The sequence below is a fragment of the Rhinatrema bivittatum genome, chromosome 1 (genome assembly GCF_901001135.1).
Source record: "Rhinatrema bivittatum chromosome 1, aRhiBiv1.1, whole genome shotgun sequence".
In the NCBI taxonomy this organism is placed as follows: domain Eukaryota; kingdom Metazoa; phylum Chordata; class Amphibia; order Gymnophiona; family Rhinatrematidae; genus Rhinatrema; species Rhinatrema bivittatum.
The window spans coordinates 713,596,537-713,615,449 of NC_042615.1; positions in this window are offsets into that span (position 1 = coordinate 713,596,537).

Below are 18,913 nucleotides of genomic sequence, written 5' to 3' on the forward strand. Positions count from 1 at the left end.
ATCAAACAGTTACTAGGTTTAGGCTGAAGGTCAGGGCAGGCAGCAGTCAATGAGAACCTGGGGACCGTAGCAGAAGTCAGTATCAGGCAATCAGGCAGGTGGAGGACCATAACAGAGCAAGGCAGCAAGTAGGGATGAGGCAATGCTGGGACCAAAGCAAGGCAGGAATCAGGGAAGAAGCAAGGCTGAGACCGGAGCAAGGTAAGGCAAGGATCGGAGCAAGGTAAGGCAAGGATCGGAGCAGGAACAAGGCAAGGCAGTAATAGTAAGGCAGGGATGGAACAACAATAAGGCTGGAGCGAGGCAGGATCAGGAGCATGACAGGAGAAGCAACATTCACTGCAAGGCTGCAGGAGGACATCTTATTAAGTTGAGAATCGCAGGGATGGGACACAAATCATAAAAGTATTCTTTTTGGAGCTTATACTAAAAATGTTGATCAGTTAGTATAGTACAGAGAGAAAGTTAGATGTCCTAGCTCCTTTGGTTATAATGCTCATCATCTTTCCTCTACCTGGTGCTTAGTCTGGATGCATACTCAGATGGCTGAGAAGCAGTTTGACAGCTGAACATGGTGCTCTGAAAATGCATTCTGTCTTTATTCATTCTGTGCAGATCTTGTTTTAGTAAAATATGCCCTCATGGTACAGTTTCATTAAAGAAGTTGAATTAAACATAGCAGTATTCATTTTATATAAAATGGCTCTCTTCCTGCCAAAAGGCTGTTATCTGGGAAAAGTAAGTGATGTCAGAGCCAACTTGCAAGAATGCAGCCCTCCATTACAAACACGATCTCCATGCCTACCATCCCCAATACACACAAAAACTGAACTTGTTTTTGTCAAATGTTACTAAATATTCACCACTTTTGAAATAAATGTTTGCAGATCCCCTTTTAAAACCAATACAGATCATTTCATTTGCAGATTATAGTGGCATATGGGTTCTAATTGTTACAGTGAAAAAGAGCAGAAGGAAGAAAAGAAACACCAGCAGTGCACATATTGTAAGTGAGGCTCCTGGTGGCCCATTCTATGAATAGCTAGAGGCAAGCTGAACTTTCCATTTCTGCTCTATTTTTTTTTTAATGCAGAAATAAATAGATGGACTTGAGTGCAACTGAAAGAACCAGCCCAACCAAAGTACACTTGCCCACAAGTTATCAATAACACCAGAACATAGCAATGTAAAAAAAAGCAAAATGGATCAAAATACAGATAGCACAGCAGTGTCACTGCTACCCATCCTACACTGGTTCTTCTATTTCCTCCCTTCAACCTTCTTTACCCCATAGCCACCCTGAGCCTCACCACTTCTCCATTATCTCTTGTCATTCCTCTTCGCCATTGCCTTTTAGTGGTTTGATTAAGCCTTTCTATGCTTGTTCTTTCTTTACTTGATCTACTCCGCATCCATTATCTCTCTTCATTCTGTTTTAATTCTGATTTTTGTATCATTGCAAACAGATATTTTTCCTTCAAGTCTTTCTATATGTCACTATGAGTTAGTGCCCCTAGTGCTCCCCTATTTACCTATGCAGGACCAGGTGTCTAGCCTGGTCCACCTTAATTCCCCTAAGGAGTGTATGCTCTGTGGGCAGGCTCCTACGGGGCAGGTAGAGCTCAGAGGGCATGACCAGAGTCTAGGGAATGAAGACCTGAGCCTAGCTAGGATCAGGAGTCCAGGTGCAGGTCTCCAGGAGGAGGCCAGCTCCTGTAGAATATTGCTGCCCAAACACTGAACTGAGACAAAGCTGAACTGTAATTAAGTAAGGGAATTAATTAAGTAAGGGAAGACAGTCTACTGTTTTGTGATTGTGAAGCTATAATAAAGATAAGTGTTTTAAGAAAGACTGGAGTCAGACTAGTTTATGCCTCCAGGTCTGTTGGAATCACCACTCGGTCCCAAGTCATGTATAAGGATATGGAAAATACTGGTCATAGCACTAAGCCTGGAAGCCATCAACTGATCACTTGTCCATCACTAGAATAGATTCCACTGATACCACTCTGAGCTCTATTACTTAAGCAATGCCTCATCCAGTTAGGAACTTTCTGTCTTTCTTACTGACTAGCTGATTTACCAGTCTTGTAGAAGCATCCCTTTTCTATTTGGTTTTCAAGTGGTACTATGATAGTGGAAGCATGCTGTTTTATGCTTTCCAACATTTGGAATGTTGGAAAGAATTATATAAAAGGGACCGATTTCTGATGACCCATCCATCCATCAGCCTGTAGGCAAAATAATAGGGATGTGAATTGGACTTCGGATGATTGAAAATATCGGACGATATTTTCAAAATTGTCAGATATCGGGGGCTCCCCAAAATGATAGGAAAACCCCATGATATTGATCGTGGGGGTTCTCTTATCATTTTGGGGGAGGGCAGGAAAAACAGCACACAAAAATAACCCCTACACCCACCCCGACCCATCCCTTAGCTTCCCCCACCCTCCCAACCCCCCAAAAAATTGTTTACAGGTACCTGTGGTCCAGTGGGGGTCTCTGGAGCGATCTCCCACTCCCGGGTCGTCGGCTGCCACTAATCAAATGTAACCACTGAAGAACGACTGGCACTATGCACTCTTTCTACTAGCAGACAAAGGAAGAGCAGTTGTTGTGATAAACACAAGAATGTATGTACATAAAATGTGGCAGCAATTAGGTGATAGAAAATATTATGAGCTCTTGACAGAAGATGTAACTTACAGCATTCAGAGGATGTCGACAGATCTTTTTCAACAGCTATCTAGTCAAGGCTTTTTATTTAACCAACAAGGAATTAGCCTTTTTGAGAGTTGCTTCTCCATGGGTACCATTTTTATATGGGATTCCAAAGTCCACAAAAGGCTCATCAATCCTCCATGTATTCCTACAGTTTTGGCTAATGGTTCCATTCTAGAGTCCTTGGCATCTTTCCTAGATTTTTTTTATGTGCACAGGTGGAATGATCCAGGTCATACTTACAGGACACTGCACACATGCTACACAAGGAGTGACTTGCATAGACTACCACCACAAGCCTTTCTGGTAAGCTTAGATGTTGAATCCCACTATCCCACAATTGGCAGCATTACAATTGATACAAATAGCTTTGGATAAGCGTGCACTTCCTCTGTGAGTATCACCAGCTTTGTGATACAACTGGCTCAACTGGCTCTATGTGAAAATTACTTCATGTTTGAGGACAAATTCTATCATCAAGTAGTCTAGATGTAGCCAATATCAATGTATCAGACTTTGAAGAGAAATATGTTTATCCATGTCCAGCTTTTTCATCAGTCCTCCTATGGTCCAGATGCACAGATGACATTTTATTTGTATGGAATGGGACTGAACATAACCTACATCTTTTTCATCAATGGGGCTGAATAATCAGAACTCTAACTTGAAATTCACTATGCAATACAGCCAGGATTGTATTTTTTTTCTTGACATTTCCATCTACAAGTGAGGATCATCACTGATCTACATCAGAAGCCATGTGAGAGAAACAATTTATTGAGGTTCCAGAGTTGCCATCCCAGACCGTTGAAATTAAATCTTCCTGTAAGTCAATTCATTCATGCTAGATAGATATGTATTGATCTTCAGTTATACAGCAGTCACAGGAGCTTGTACATGATTCCTTGAATGTGGTTAGTTATCCTTCTAAGGCTAATGGCTATTAAACAAGCATATAAGCAGGCAAAGTATTCAGATAGGTCAAGCCTCTTGGACTACAGAATTAAACCTTTCTCAACAGAAAATGTTTCATGTGTATTGAGATTCTCCAATAGGACGCATCAAATGAAGTCTATTATTTAATGCCATTGGCAAGTACTAGCCCTTTATCCAGCTCTACATCAATCACCCAGATTTTTTTTTCATAGAGGACCCAACTTAAAAGAAAAAGTTGTCAGAGCTATGATAACTTTTAGTACATCTACAATTATGGACATTTCCAGTGTGGGAAGTGTTACTTGTACATTCACCATTACAGGCATTGTTTGGATTCATTCAATTACAAATACAGAGATTTCACATCATTTATCTCAGATCATTCCACTAATAATATGTTACATGTGATTCAATGTCCTTTACCACTCATCTATATTGGAAAAACCAGTCGCAAAGTTTTTGTTCAGCTCAGAGAACATCATAGCAAAATCAATTGTCAGACCTTTAGTGTTCCGATAATACAACACTGGTTTGAGCATCAGCATCAGTTTGAACGCTTAAGATGAACAGTATTATAAACAGTATGAGTCTCGCAAAGAGGAGGAGATATTTCTTGTTTTTAAAATTATTGTGAGCAAAAGTTAATTTTGATCTGAACTCTATGGTACTCAATAGGTTGAATGAGCAGATTAAAGTAGAAATGCTTATAAATCATACCATTCAATCTACATTGGTCTCGCTGCTGACAGTTAATTTTACTTTGCCCAACTGATAATATATTTTATATGGGTGGCTATTAAATACAAGAATTGAAGTTAATTTCAAGTTTTTATGTGCATTCAAATAATTCATGAAAAACACATTTTTGATGATAATAACACGGATGTAGTCTGATAAAAAAAAAAACCTGACAATTAAGTCCACAGAAAGTGTGGATGTGAACAAAGATTTACATGTCCTCATATAGGGCCGGATTTTAAAAGGGTTACGCGCATAAGGTACACTCGTAACCCTTTTAAAATCCCCCTGCGCACGCCGAGCCTATTTTGCATAGGCTTGGCGGCGCGCGCAAGTCCTGGGATGTGCATAAGTCCCAGGGCTTCGCTAGGGGGGGCGTGTAGGGTGGGCGGTGCAAATTTTGGAGCATTCCGGGGTGTGTTGGGGGCGTGGCGCCAGCCAGAGGCAGGCGTAACTTTAACAACAAAGGTAGGGGGAAGGTTTAGATAGGGCCGGGGGGGTGGGTTAGGTAGGGGAAGGGAGGGTAAGGTGCGGGGGGGGGGGGGGTAGAAGGAAAGTTCCCTCCGAGGCTGCTCCGATTTCGGAGCGGCCTTGGAGGGAACGGGCAGCGCGCGGAGGGCTCGGCGCGCGCAAGTTGCACAAATGTGCACCCCCTTGTGCGCGCCAACCCCGGATTTTATAAGATACGCGCGGCTATGCACAAAAGTACGCGCACGCATAGATTTATAAAATCTACCCATAAATGGGAATAGTTTGAACAACCAGAGTATTTTCACCATTAAAAAGTTAAAATAGAAAAATAAACACAAAGGCACTTCTGTAAGCAAATTAATAGTGTTATTTTGCTGGCAAATAGTTTTTCAGGTTCTTCACTTCTGAAACAAGTTTAATTATTGAATGGAATAAACATTTCAATTGTCCCAATATTTTCAATGAGAAATATTTTACTTCTGATGTACAAAACAATGTTTTATAATTTACTTTCACTCTAATCTTTTTAACACAGCATTTTGAATAGAAACTGGTTCTATTATAAGGATTACGTCTCACTAAGACACTATCAGTAAGTATATTCCTTATTTAGTTTTTCTTAAAGAGAACAATTGTAGTTTCAATTTTAATGCAAGAAAACCTGATTCTTTGTGGTAACTTTTTATCATTACAGACTCTTCAGGATATTCTAGAATTGTTCAGGATTCCTATTTCAAGTAAGTGGGAACATTTTTTTTTTCTTGTTTAACTCCTCGATGATTAACTATGAGTTCTTATGTTGCACTAGCTTACTAATGCAATTAACCAAATTTTGGTGTGCACTTATCTTAATTTTACTTCTGGGTAATAAATTTTGAGAACACAACTTGTGAATGCTGAATAGAGTATGCAGACCCAGGAATGAAGTGAAGCTTAGTGGCTTGTTATCGAATAGAGTGCTTTGCTTTGCTTCATACCATCTACTAGACCCGGACAGCCACTCTTCATCACAAAGTCTTATGTAATGCCCCCTTGACCACTTACCTCGTGGGACATTCCTGAGTCTGGGACCAATCTGGCGGGAGCTCTCCCTAGGGCAGACTCTGTCAGTCCTCACATTTTTGGTGCCTGGTGCCTAGTGCCTCCACCTGGGTAAGAAGGTGTTAGTGGGTGGGATTTCCCTCCCTTCACCCCAGGAAAATAAATGGGGCTGTGAACAAGGCTGGAAGTATGCACAAATATATACAAATTTATTAGACTATATAAACATATACGTGTCTACATGACTATGTACATCGCTAATAAGATGTCAAACAGGCACACTTAACTACTCATGATTAATAGTTTCAGGCCACACAATTATACACATTTTTACAAGGTTGCAATAACATTTAATATTTAGCAATTTGAGGTTGTCGGCCCCCACAGTATACCACCATATAGAAAGGGTCTTTTGAGTTCCTGCTTTCTTGATTAAGTAAGGCTCAAGGCTTGTTTAATGTTCAATGATTCAGGCCCTCCACAGGCTCAATTTTCAGTGATTTTAGGTCTGCTAAGCTCATGGCCAATCACTGTTACCCATCCTGGATGGGTCACGTTCTCTCAGCCAAAAGGCCAAGACCCAGGCAGGACCATGGAAAGATAATATGGGGTAGATTTTACAATTTAGCGCGAGCGCGAACAAGAGTACGCAGGATTTCAATAAATACGCGCGTAGCCGCGCGTATCCATTAAAATCCAGGATTGGCGCGCGCAAGGCTGCCAATTTTGGGCAGCCTGTGCACGCCGAGCCGCACAGCCTGCCTCCGTTCCCTCCGAGGCCTCTCTGAAATCGGCCTCGGAGGGAACTTTCTTTCGCCCTCCCCTCACCTTCCCCTCCCTTCCCCTACCTAACCCCCCCCCCCGGCCCTATCTAACCCCCCCCTACCTTTATCGCCGAATTTACGCCTGCCAGAGGCAGACGTAAATCTGCGTGCGCCAACGGGCTGCTGGCACGCCATCACCCGACCCGGGGGCTGTTCCGGAGGGCACGGCCATGCCCCCAGAATGCCCCCGGGCCGAAACCACGCCCACGGCGCCGCCCCCGAAACGTTGAGTCACCCGTGCCACGCCCCCGGCACGCCCCCCGGCACGCCTCTCCATGCAAGCCCCGGGACTTACACGCGTCCCGGGACTTGCGCGCGCCGCCGAGCCTATGCAAAATAGGCTCGGCGCACGCAGATGGGGTTTGGGGTAGGTTTTCGGGGGGTACACGCGTACCCCTTTGAAAACCTACCCCTATGTGAACACCCTTCCATCCTGCCTGGCTTTTATTTCTGTTGTCTGAGAACTGGGTATCCAAACGACTGACTCCCCTTGTTAGGGGAGGAATCTGTTTGCTTCCTAGGACTGTTTTTCTGTACATTTTTCTCCCAAATCCCTCTCTCATTCAGAATTCTCTAATGTAGGACTTTTCCAGTCATAATTCTATAATTTAGGATTTTGTTATCCATTGATTTCAAGTGATATTTCACTGCAAGTTACCAATAGAAGTCTAGGGGGCTGTGACATGCAAATCCCCTACCTGAGTCTGACTCATCTATTCAATGGTCATTTAAGCATATTTACACAATTTTACAGTAAGGGGTTTGGCAACCTTTCCAATCTCATTCTAGGTTTCCTGGGCTGGCTGCTTATGATACATAGCTGCATTGTCCTCTGTTTTTCTCTGCTGAAGTTCACTTAAATGGTAGCATGCTCTTTACCCTCGCTCCCTTGGGAGGGGGAATTCACTTAGGATACAATGTTTTACCTACTACACTAACTAAAATTAGGAAGATCAGAGTGTTTTAAATGACTACGGGACTCCTGAGGAAGCTATACGTGAAACAACGGCCACTGTTGAACCATTATCACTAAGAATTAGTTATATTGTATTTTTAAATGCATAAAAAAATGATGGGGCTGTCCGGGCGGCCCGTTGAGTGAGAGGGCATGCTCTCAGGCTTGCTTTTGCATTTATTCAATTATGTTTGCATGACAAACATGGTAATTTGAAGGTAGTTAATTTTAGGCACTGAACAACTTTTAAAAACAATATAATTCTATATTTGCAAGCTGGATGCAATTTTGCATATTGTTAGCAAAAACTGTCCAGATCTCACAAATCTGCAATGCATTTGTAGCATATGTGCTCTAAAGAGCATTTGAACATCTTTGCAAATATTTTGTACAGTCCAACGCTCTTTGCAAACATCATTCCAAACTTGTATGTCTGCAATAGATTTGCTGGCTTTCTTTGCAGAAAATGTATGCAACCCTGCATACTGTTTGTGAAAATTGCTGTTATTTCAAGTACTTGCAGCATATTTTATCCCAAATAACTCAGCAGTTTTCCAGAATATTTTCCTTTGCTATAAACCATTTCCAGTTTCAGGCACAGTACATACAATTTAATTTACAAAGTGGTCCCTATTTAGGCGCTGTGTAGCTTGGCTAGTTAGCTGCATAAACTGAGTACCCTTGGTACCAGGGTCCCAGTTTCCAAAGCATTGGGAGAAGAGGTGGCTTTCACCTAGAAAGAACCTGAAGAGTAAAGGAGTCATTTTTGAGGAATGAATCCCTGTGATTACCAGAAGGAAGGAGTTGAAGGTAAGAACTGGTTTTTTTTTCCTGCTGACTCAAGTGTGATGCAGTTGAGAGGAGAATGTCTACCTGATGCTTTCAGAAGGAGATCTAAGATATTTAAGAAGACTGCAGGAGATGTATGAAAATTGGGACTTTCCGTGTTCTGATAAGTAATTGGGACTAAACTCTCATCATTATGTAGTAGGGAGAAGCTTCAGATAAATTTGGGAGTTGGAAGAAGGATTACACTTTCTTCTATCTGAGTAATTGAAAGGAGGAGGTGATTAATTATTTAGGAACTGGCTTCCATAAATTCAGGGACTTTACTAGAAGAGTGAAGGCACAAATTTATTAATCTTTATTCTTCATTTTTGTTCATCAGCTTTATTTAAAACCTGAGTGCTGTAAAGAATTTTCATTCAATTTATCAACTATCAGTAATGGATTTGGAAACCACATTGCTTCTCAGTGTGATTATTGCTGCGAAAAACTGTGGAGATTGTCAGCGTGTTTTATAGGGACTGGGAAAAGGCTGTGACAGTGGTTAATGCAAAAGGGCCTTGAATCTATGCTTCCCCCACCAGAAAGCCCTGGACCTCAGAAGTGAAAAGCTATCTGTGGAGAACTGGTTGCAGATAGGGTCTATTTTCTTTCTTTGTGCCTCCGGGTTTCGTGTCTGGGTCCCGTCCCATCCCATCCAGGGGTTACAGAAGCATTTCAAAATAAAATTCATAAATAAATCAATAAATGTTCTAGGTGCTCTGCCAAGTAGAAGCTTCAAATACCATAAGCAACACAGTGACAAAGAATTGGCAAATACCAACCCTATAGTGCATAATGCAGTCCTGTCAGTTTGCTGTGTAATTTTCCTGGATAAATGTCACAAAGGCCATAAGCAGCATGGTAAAGAACATTGGCAAGGAGGTGTATACACTATGAAGCTAAATCAATGCAGTGTTTTTTTGGGGGGGTTTTTTGCTGAGGAGACCTGCCAAATACAGTAGACGCTGCAAATATGTTTGCAAGATATTTGCTGCCAAGATATAGCTTTGCAAATGTTTGCAGAAAGCATTCCAAATTGATAGAGCTCAGCATTTAGTTTGCATAGCTTGCGCAGAACTCCTCTGTAAGTAAGTGTAAAACCAAAAGGTAGAGAAAAAGATTATATTCTTTTTAAAGCTAGTAGTTGTCCACCTGCTCCTCTGGCCTTCCAAGTCAAATGGAACCAGAGCTGGGATCTGGCACCATAAGCCTTCATTTGCAACTACCCGGTGATTTTTTTCCCCCCTTATTTTGTATTCCCTCCTAATTTAATTGCAGTGACAGTACTTGGCTGTACCAGGGTTTCCTCCAGGACCCTGCAGTCATTTGTCCCAAATCCAGCCCCTACCAAGCCCCTTTGGTATAGTCCAGTCACCCCCAAGCTAGTCACAAGGCACAAATACTCTACTAAACTTTTAATTTGGAACAATTCTAACCTTGTGTGGAAATGTGGTTTGCGCAGGAGCTACCAAACACATCTGAAATCTTAAGCACCTTGAAAGATTGCCTTTTCATCCTATTAGAAGGACCTGGGCCGTGGGATCGCGCGCCGGCAGTCAGCTGGCAGGCGTAACTTGTGAAATAAAGGTATGGGGGGGTTTCGGGCTGGGGGAGGGACAGAGGGGATGAGAGGAGCAGGTGAGGGGGGGGGGGAAGGAAAGTTCCCTCTGAGGCCGCTCCAATTTTGGAGCGGCCTCAGAGTGAACGGGAAAAGCCAGCTGGTCTCCCTGAGGGCTCAGCACGCGCAAGGTGCACTAGTGTGAACCTAATGTGCACCCCCCTGCGTGCGCCAACCCCTGATTTTATAACATGCGCACGTGTTTTGCATAGGTATGAGCGCAAATTACGATAAACTGCCTATTGCCATAAAACACACCCCTTTTCTATCGCATGGAATATTTAGTGCATTTTGATAAATCCAGGCCTCAGTTACTTAAACAGTCAGCTTTCCACTTTGGGCACAGTGGGCCGGATTTTAAGAAATACGCCCGGGCGTACATTTGTGCGCACAACCTGGCACGCACAAATGTACGTCCGATTTTATAACATGCGCGCGCAGCCATGCGCAAGTTATAAAATCCGGGGTCGGCACACGCAAGGGGGTGCACACTAATGCACCTTGCACTCGCCGAGCCCTAGGGGAGCCCCAATGGCTTTCCCTGTTCCCTCCAAAGTCGCTCCGAAATCAGAGTGGCCTTGGAGGGAACTTTCCTTCTGCCTCCCCCACCTTCCCCTACCTAACCTGCCCCCCCAGCCCTACCTAAACCCCCCCAACCTTTTTTTTTTTTACAAGTTGCCTCTGCCTCTGGGCAGGCGTAGTTTGCGCACTCCGGCCAAGTGCCGGTGCGCGATCCCCCGGCCTAGCAGCCCTATGGAGGCCTCTGGCCCTGCTCCCGCTCCGCCCCTTTTTTCAAACCCCGGGACATACACACGTCCCTGGGCTTTGCGCTCGTCACCGGGCCTATGCAAAATAGGCTCAGCATGCGTAGGGCTTTTAAAATCTGCCCCAATATATTTCTTGATTAGAATTTGAGATCTACACTCCCTTTATCAGGTCAAAACAAAAGATGAAGTTGCCTGAACATACAAGCAAATCACAGATTACTTTACAATTGTGGTGGGAAAAGAGAAAGAGGAAAGGGGGAGTGACTGATGTTTTGGCAGAGCGATAAGAAAATGACAGAGAGGAATTGAAGTAGCACAGTGCAATATGAAATGCTGTTATAAATTCCATTAGTAGTCCTTACAAAAATGTTTGAAATAATTCAGTTGGCAATTTCAACAAAATCAAGATCCTTCCTATTCAATAAAATTGTTATTTCATTCCTGAGGATGTTTAATATGTTTTAAAGCACCTTCTACTTAGCCAGCCCCACTTCAGTAAATCAGAAAATTGCAGGTGGGAGTGTGCAGGGAATTATTTTTTTGTTTCATTATTTGTTTTGTTTAATTGCGGGGAAAGGGGTCATTTTTTGTTTTGTTTCATTTCAGTTTTTCATTTTAGTGTGTGTTAAATGGTTTTAGTATTTGCTAATGATCAAACCATTAATTGAAAATGTCCTTGTCAGATGATTCTACCTGTGCCAAGTGTCAGCCAATCTCAAACTTACTTGTTTTGGGAAAATTATTGAATCTATTGTTACTAGACAACTAGGTTTAGATCCAGCACAATCTGGGTTTCATATTAGATTTGGTACTAAGACTGCGCTTGTTTCTTTAGTGGATGATATATGAATGCTATTGGATCAAGTTTCTTGATCTTCCTTGATCATTCTACAGCCTTTGATACCAATAACCACCATTTCTTTCTTAACAGACTAACAGAATGGGAGAATAATATCAAATATTGTAAATCATTCTTTGCAAATCAACTCCCCTAAGTTTGTACCTGAGGCAAAAGAGGGTGAAATGGCTTACTGCATGTCACAAGGAGTGGCAGTGGGATTTGAATGCTCACTTCCCTGGTTTGTAGCCCCTTGCTCTAACCACTAGACTACTTCTCTATTCTAAAAGTGTGACTCTTACATATTATCCTTAACCTCTACTAGAACTGATTCTTAACTTCTATCCAACCAATTACTATACTCTACTTGTTAAGAAATAGGTGTTGAAAAAGGAGTGGTACCTTTAAGCTATGATAAAATGTCATCCACAGACAGACCCCTCAACGAATACAGAAGTGACCACAAATTAAAAATAGAAATATACAAATGAAAATGGAAATGAAATCCCCAAGAAGCTAGACTCTGTATTCAATACAAAACAGGAGAAAATGAAATAGAAATATTTTTACTCCTGTACTGTGGAAAATACAAAAATATGATGAGATACACATTCTAAAAGTGGCATATTCAATTCACTAATCTGAAAATAAAACACTTATTTCTAACTATGTTCTTATCTCTTTTTCAGCTTTTCTTTTGTAGGTAAACTAATTCCTTTTTAGTTCATTTACTTGTTTGACCACCTTTCTTACAAAATCAAGATGGTTTGCATAGAGTATAAAATTCTATATAGAATTAAATTACATAGGTTACATAAATTACAATAAAAAATAACTAAAAGAGGTATAGCATGACCCTTCTAATCCCATCTGGTCCAATGTTGCAACTAAAACAATTCATGATTGGAAGACATCATTGCGGATCCATAGTTATATGGGATCTGGAATTTTGTCAAATATATTGAAAGACCTATATAGTGTTATGGGAGTCTCTGTTTAGTGGTCCCTTGGGCCGACCTGCTGGAGACTGGGAAAGGTGGTCAATGTCTCTAGTGAATAGCAGGCCGGGAGGCAGATGTTCAGGCAGGACGTAGATGCTCTTCACCCTGGAAGCTGGTGCTCCCCCGGGAGGAACCCGTAGGAGCCCAATCGCTGGGACTTAGGTGGCTTCACCTTTGGAAGCTGAAGCCCCCCCGGGAGGAGCCCTTAGGGGCCCAGCCGCTGGGACTTAGGCGGGTTGTGGATCAGGACAGGTAACTGGAACCAGACTAGGACAGTAGCAATACTGTAACTGGGTTCAGGTTCTGTAACCAGACAGGAACTGTAGCGAGACTCGGGTACTGGAACCAGGCAGGAACTGGAGCAGGCTCCGGGTACTGGGACTAGGCAGGAACTGTAGCTGGATTCAGGTACTGGAACCAGGCAGGGACAGTAGCTGGATACGGGTACTGGAACCAAGCAGGAATTGTAGCTGGATTCGGGTACTGGAACCAGGCAGGAACAGTAGCAGATGGACAGGGGCCAACCAGGTACTGTAGCAAGCAAGCAGGAACCAAGCAGGTACTGTAGCAGGCAGGAAGGAACCAGCAGGTACTGTAGCAAGCAAGCAGGAACCAGGCAGGTATTGTAGCAGGAACGGAGCAACGAAGTGAAGCGAGTCACTCCGGGGCACAGCGCAACAGGAAACCGGGAGGCTAACCCGTTGCAAGGCAAAGACTGGATGGCCGTGGCCGGCTTATCAAGGCCGCGGCGTCTGACATCAGGAGTTGGGCGGAGTCACCACTGGCGGGAAACGGCCTCGAAAAGCGCCCAAGTGGCGCGCGCGCCTAGGAACCGGGCGTCCATGGGAGGGCTCGCAGCGGCGCAGCCCCAGCGGGGACGCCACCAACCAGGCCGCAAACCAGGCCTCCGGAAGCAGGAGCAGGTCCGGGAACCTGGAGGTAAGGGCCTGGCCGCGGTGCTCACGGCCAGAACCGCAACATATAGAACGATTTATAAACTAAACATAAGATATTAAATTGTATCCTACCGAGAACAAGTGTAAGGCAAGGAATAGCATAGTCAAATTTTTGCCATAGGCTCATTTTTGCTGACGTATTTTGAACAATTTTCAGCCTTTTTAATGCAAATAAAGGAATTTCAAAGTTAAAAGAATTGTAAATCTGATTTTTCAAAAAATGGTCTTCAATTGCAAACATATCGAAACTAATAAAAAGTAGTTTTAATCACTTTAGACATATTTATTTATTTATTTTATTTAACACTTTTCTATACCGACCTTCATAGATAAAACCATATCGGGTCGGTTTACATCGAACAGGGTAAAAAAACTGTAGTGACAACTAACGTAAATTAACAAATGGTGTGGAAGAGGCAAAGTTACATTCAACAGGGAGAAAGAACTTGGAGGCTTAATCAGCTGGAAAGATAGTTAGAGCAGACAGCAATTATAAATATAATACCATTGAGAAGATAGATAAGGCATAATGTGCTTAGGAGTATCAGGGACTATCATACAAGCAGAGAATAATGTCCTCAATCAGGCATAGAGTAAGGGTGAACGAGTGAATATCAGGGGGTTCGGAGAAGGCTTGGCTGAAGTTTAGTTCTTTGTCTAGTATAACTCCTAAAACTGTGACTTTTTCTTTTAATAGGATTTAGTTCTTGCCATTTGCCGTGGGATCTTTACTATACATCTCCTCCTATAGATTCAAATTGCTTCAGATTTTAATAGTTTCAAAAGCACTTCACTAAGATGTCTAAACATTTATAAAATTCAATAAGCTCTTCTATCCAAGAATACTAAAACCTGTATATCATCGGCAATCATATAGCTGCTGTAAATAAACCCTCTCCTGAATAATATGAACTAAAGGGGTGTTGTACACATGAAAAAGAAGGGAGCCAAGACAGATTCCAGTGGCACACTCCACGGTAATGCAGTCTTATTGGCATACAGCCTGAAGTGCTCAAACCGGTCCTTGCCCCCGCCCCCAGCCAATCAGGTTCTCTCATGCATATTCATTAAGGATATTCTGAAAACCTGACTGGCTTGGGAGGCATGTAGGACCAGTTTGAGCACCCCTGCTCTAAGGGCATTAATTGAAAGGAAACTCAAACCAGAATAGTTCAATCATAAAAATAGCTTGCATACTTGTTGGATAAATAATATAAACAATTTCTGTCATAGTCTGCCATCTAAACCACATCATAAATAAACCAAACCATTCAGCGTACAAATGAAGAAAACTGAAGAATGCACAACAAGTAGATTGAAATAAAATTAAGGCTCCTGTGGAAATGTATTCATCCTACACAGTGATGTCTCTCAGTCTTATATTTTCCCCAAATCAGTCCAAGGTTAAAAGGAAAAAATGCCTAATCCAACCTGGGTAAAAACATAAGACATTAAGATCTAAAAGCACAGGCCTTATATATAATTAACCACTGAAACCTAACAAACAAGAAAATGCCATCTCAGACATCATCCCAGCAACCAGGCCTTTGAGTTTAAGCTTCTTTCTCAAATTTAAAAGCAGATAAAGCATTGTCCCCAGTGCTGACAACTTGCCATGTGCCTCCTGTAGCACATGTCAGGCTGATACAGAAAGAAACGTGGCAGAGCACGCGCACAGGCCAGTGTCCTGTGCGCGCGATACAGTAAATAAAAATATGCTCATTAGGGCCCGCGGTAAAAGGAGGCACTAGGGACACTAGCGCATCCCTATCACCTCCTTTTTGACAGGAGCGGCAGCTGTCAGCGGGTTTGATAGCCGACGCTCAATTTTGCCGGCGTCGGTTCTTGGACCCACTGACAGCCACGGTTTCGGAAACCGGATGCCGGCAAAATTGAACGTCCAGTTTTCAACCCGTGAGCCGCGGGCTGAATTTAAATCTTTTTATTTTTTTATTTTTGATTATTTTTTACTTTTGGGACCTCCGACTTAATATCGCCATGATATTAAGTCGGAGGGTGTACAGAAAAGCAGTTTTTACTGCTTTTCTGTACACTTTCCTGGTGCCAAGAGAAATTAACGCCTGCCTTTGGATAGGCGCTAATTTCTGAAAGTAAAATGTGCGGCTTCGCTGCACATTTTACTTTCTGAATCGCGCGGGAATAACTAATAGGGCTATCAACATACATTTGCATGTTGCGGGCGCTATTAGTTTTCGGGGTGGTTGGACGCAGGTTTTCGAGCGCTATTACCCTTTACTGAATAAGGGGTAAAGCTAGCGCGTCAAAAACGTGCGTCCAACCGCGGGTTAACAGTGTGCTCCACCGGAGAGCACTGTACTGTATCGGCCTGTGTGGCAGTAAACAGTCGAACACTTAGGACAAATGACTCCATTATATTTATAAAAACTTCTCATGTCTAGAGAACAACCGACGCTGCCTTCATGAAGGCAGTGTAAAGACCATCAGTTACAAAGGATTGAAAACACTGAATAGAAACGATGACTGTTATATTCCAGTCACTGCTATTTAAGCCTGGTCTGAAGAATCTTTGTTGAGAATATTAGATAATGTTCTCGCTTAATCGGGTGAACTGTACCTGACTACTTCACTAGCATGAGAGATCCGGAGCTTAGTTGGATACTGCAATGTGAACCTGATTTTGCACTCTCTCAGCTTGCTGCAGATCAGGTATAGCTCTCTGGGCAGCGCTGCCAATTTAGCTGAATAATTCTGGAAGATTAGAATAGCCTGGAGAATGGCCACTTTGTGTGAGCAGATCAGAAACTTTGCGATAACCACTTCTGGCCTCCCACTGATCTCTTTTAGGCCCTATTCTGTGGGCTTGTTTAATGCATGGAGGCCCCTTGCTACTTTCCAATTCTAATTTTTTAAAATACAGGTCTCCTGAAACTCCTTCAGTTCATTATCAGAAATACATTTATAGAGAAAATGGAGCTCAGATTTTTATGATACAAGCTGTTCTCCAAATTTTCTATCTTCTCTTCACATAGCACCAGTTTTCTCTTCACTTTACTCATGTCTGCCTGAACACGTGCATTTAACTTCTGTCTCAGAGAACCTATGTTCCAGATTAGTAACTCTTTTCGAAAAATTTCCATGCTTGCTGACATTTCTTCTAGGTTTGCATGGATTCACTCAATCTTAGGGAGGGAATCATTTAGCAAGCTGTGGGGCCGATGCAATATAAAGCGCAGAAAGCGCGAGCCAAAAAGTCAGCGCCTGCTTTCCTAATGTGCGCATGGCGCCCACAAGGGGGGGGGGTGCCATGCAATACCCAAATTAGGGGGTTGTGCTAGCAAGGAGGCGCTAGGGTCACTTGTGCGACCTTAGCGCCTCCTTGCTAATGCGACCCCGCCACGGCTGCCGGTTATGAAGACCGACGCCAGTAAACCCGGCATTGGTTTTCATAACCGGCCGTCTGCCAGTAATGAAAATGGCCGCCGACTCGGCCGCCATTTTCATTACTGGCAGACGGCCGGTTATGAAAACAGATGCCGAGTTTACCAGCGTTGGTCTTCCTAACTCGGCGGTCTGCCAAGTTTTTTTTTGGTTTTTTTTTTTTACTTGAGAAATACAGAAAAGCAGTTTTTTTCTGCTTTTCTATACTTTTTACCTGCGCTCAGCTATTAACACCTGCTTCAGGCAGGTGTTAATAGCTGAGCGATAAATGTACATCTAAGACGCACATTTATTTTATTGCATGTGGAGTGAATGAGTAATAGCCTCATTCACATGCATTTGCATGTGATGAGCGCTATTACATTCATTCCGCGTCTGAAGCAGGTTAAATAAGCGCCAATCCCCCTATTGCATTAGGGGGTGGATTAGCGTCTATTTAACCCGCGTCAGAGTATGGGTTATACATTGCATCGGCCCCTGTGTCACACGTTTACTGTGCAGCAAATGCCTTGCAGTAGTGATAACACACGGTATTTTAAATATCATGCATTCCACACACACCCCTCCCCGCCAGTGTTCAATATAAAAAAAACCATAAATAAACTTAGTGCAGCCCCTCCCTTTCCTTCCCAATACTGTCCCCTATAATAAATTGACCCCTCCCCCGACCTCAAGGAAACACCCTCCCAGTCATACCTCAATATACCCTGGTGGCCTAATAGGACCTGAGGTGCCCCTTAGACTCTAGGCCCTACACCATCTGAGATAAAATTGTACCAGCCACCTGCATTTCAACGTACGCACATCTGCAAAAAGGCAAACCTCTCCTGATAGCCCTTCTGCAATATCACTTGGGAAAATGTGGAACAGAACCACACTGAGGAACTATACCTGTAGCACAACACTGGTAATTCCCCTTTAATTGGAGTGAACTCCATTTTTCAATGCCCATTCTCACCTCCCTCTCAAACAGTTTCTAATGCAGTCAGTCACTCTAGGGCGCTTACTGGGTGATGCATCAAGCTGGGGTAGTGCTCCTACATGCAAAAGATCACTATCGCAGCGATATTGTGCAATATTATGCATGGCCCTACCCAGGTTACTTCCCCTATTACAATGACCTGCTTTGAATGCAATTTGCATGCATGAATAATGTAAATGCAAGCAAAGAGGTCATTAATAGGCAATTTGATGCTAATATTTTATCGCAGCTGACTGAAAAAGTGGTCAGCCACAATAAAATAACAACACCTCTTGAGAAAGAGTAAATGTGACGTGGGAGCCCTGGGACAGTAACATGGGTCCCAAGGATCCTGTGTCAAATTTAAAGGGCCAAAAAAAAAAAAAGCCATGGCTAAACGAAAGGTTGAGCCGGGGGTCGAGGCTAACCCCCACTCAAGCCGGGGCCGCCACTTGAGGCAGCTCCGACTCCTCAATGAAAAAAAAGATAACGTTTTCACATGCGGTGATGGTCCACCCACCCCCCTCCAAAGTTTTAGGTAAAAGTCAATTGGGATTCAGGGGTCCTAACACCCCCCGCCCCACTCCAATAGAGACATAAAGGCATTGGAGTATATTTTCCCACCCCACATGGCCAAGTTCCAATCTCTGAATCTTTCCCCAGTCAAGTGATAGGGGCAAGGTCAGGTTGGCGCAATTTTGAAAAATGGTATCAACCAGATGGGGTGCAAGAGAGCACCCAGGCCCCATTGCAGGATCAGAGCCTTATTTTTAAAGTTTGGGGGTGCAAGAGGGGGCTCAGGAGGTAGGGGGAGTGCCTGGGGAGCAGGGGGTGG